Genomic DNA, 2,508 nt, shown 5'->3' with positions numbered 1-2,508 from the left:
AGTAAAGTGACAACAGCAATTGCTTATTATTGTTATAAAGTCCTGTCTAAAATGATATTGAGCACTTTGGGTGTGCAAGTGTGTTGTCTTCATTCGATTGTAATTAAAAAGAATAAAAGAAAGATTTTTAAAAATGTTGAATAAAAAGAACACACTTCTTTTTGGCAGTTGTGCATTGTGCAGTTTGCCGATCTGATATGTTTTTTTTAGGTGGGATGTTCAAGTTGAATTCGATTTTTACGATATTATTGTTTATTAAATCGTTAGGTGAAAGTGCAGAATAGTTAAAAGCTCCCCATCTTTATGTTAAGAATGACTTTCTAAATAATAACGTTATTATTTCAACAAACTGAAAAAGAACCATTTTTTAAAAATCTCATTTTGTTTGAGGTTGAGAAAAAAATCGATTATTCAATGTTTGAAAAAAAGATTAATAATGAACATTGATTGAAAAATAAGTAGAATAAAATGATCACGGGATGAGCAGTCGCCTTACCCTATTATTTACATTGCTTCTTTTTAACTTCTTACACATGCAAAAAGAAGAAAAAAAGATTGCTATCTCTGAGAGAGAGAGAGAGAGAGAGAGAGAGAGAGAGAGAGAGAGAGAGAGAGAGAGAGAGAGAGAGGGAGGGAGGGAGGGGGGACAAACAAAAATAAATAAATATCGTTGAAAAAGGTGTTAGAACAAACACACACGGGCTTGCGAAAACAAATAAATAAACAGAAATAAAATAAAAAAAAATTGATGTGGGTAAGAGCATATGTATATTTTAGTATATAATAAATACCTACCAATTTTAAAGGTGCCTATTTGTTCGGTGGTTTTCACTGTGTTTAATTATCTCTTGTTCCGTCGTAGAGTTTTCCCAAATATTGAAAAAGCAAAAATGTTAAGGCAGCACGTCCGAAATGACACCAAAGAATGGAATAAAAACAGAGGGGGAGGGGTGAGAGGGGAGACAAGAGTCTAGAGGGAGGGAGAAAGAGAGAATATAGAAACTAGAGGGAGAGGAAGGGGGAGAGAGAGGAGCGAGGTGGGGGAGGGGTTAGATAAAGAGATAGAGAAAGTGAAAGCAATCGTGCTTGCCAAAGAATACATTTCATTATACACGTCTTAAATACATAGTGACGCCTCGCTATTCTCTTTTTCTTTTCACTGGCTGAATCTAACGAACATGTGCGTCCACACTATCTATCTATCTATCTATCTATCTATCTATCTATCTATCTATATATATATATATATATATATATATATATATATATATATATATATATTTATATATATATATATATATATATATATATTGAACATGTATGTAGTCAGTACGAGATGAAACTGTGTCTGCGTTTGTGTAATTATTCATGTACATGAATAGGTGGAGTGAGAGGAAGGGTGAAAAATTATTGTGTGTCCAAATAATTAATTATGTGTTTCTTACAAGTAAAGATGGGAAGCAAGCTCTCTTCAGTATGTGTGTATCTCTCTACAAGCCATTTGAATAATGTGAGGTTCAATATGCTTACATTATTTAATTATGCACGTGTGTGTGTGTGTGTGTGTGTGTGTGTGTGTGTGAGAGAGAGAGAGGTGTTGATTAAGGCACTATGTATGTGATAAATGAATCCATGTGACATTAGAAAAAGAGAAAGATGGAGCAGAGAAAAAGATATCAACCTTATATATATATATATATATATATATATATATATATATATATATATATATATATATATATATGATTATTTGATTGATATATATATATATATATATATATATGATTATTTGATTGATATATATATATATATATATGATTATTTGATATATATATATATATATATATGATTATTTGATTGATATATATATATATGATTATTTGATATATATATATATATGATTATTTGATATATATATATATGTATGATTATTTGATATATATATATATGATTATTTGATAGATATATATGATTATTTGATATATATATATATGATTATTTGATATATATATATATATATGATTATTTGATATATATATATATATATGATTATTTGATATATATATATATATATATATATATATATATATATATATATATATATATATGATTATTTGATATTAATATATGATTATTTGATATATATATATATATATATATATATATATATATATATATATATATATATATATATATATATAAAGGAGATATTCATAATCGTAGTGATATAACATGAGAAATATTTGGAATCAATTCTCCTCTTGTTGTTATTTCAAATCATTTGAAAACATAGCAGCAAGTTTTAGTGTGTGATATATATATATATATATATATATATATATATATATATATATATATATATATATATATATATATATATATATATCCCCAAAATCTTTTGGTCTTGATGTAGGGGAGACTAAAACTTGCTGCTATGTTTTCAAATGATTTGAAATAACAACAAGGGGAGAATTGATTCCAAATATTTCTCATATGTTATATCACCTC

The 2,508-nt window shown here is 26.6% G+C and overlaps 1 protein-coding gene across 1 annotated transcript in view; it reads right to left on the bottom strand.

Moving 5' to 3' along the window:
* LOC145291482 (uncharacterized) overlaps positions 1-932 on the bottom strand; it is an 848,143-nt gene extending 847,211 nt beyond the window's left edge. Inside the window, exon 1 of the mRNA XM_080137367.1 lies at positions 796-932. The gene's annotated coding sequence lies outside the window, so the exon portion shown is untranslated. The remainder of the gene's footprint in view (positions 1-795) is intronic.
* Positions 933-2,508: the final 1,576 nt, after the last annotated feature.

Source organism: Euprymna scolopes, chromosome 2 (genome assembly GCF_053919585.1).
Source record: "Euprymna scolopes isolate OS-2025 chromosome 2, ASM5391958v1, whole genome shotgun sequence".
Classification (NCBI taxonomy): Eukaryota; Metazoa; Mollusca; class Cephalopoda; order Sepiida; family Sepiolidae; genus Euprymna; species Euprymna scolopes.
Note: the sequence above shows the minus strand (reverse complement) of the source record. Positions and strands in the feature narration are given on the sequence as shown.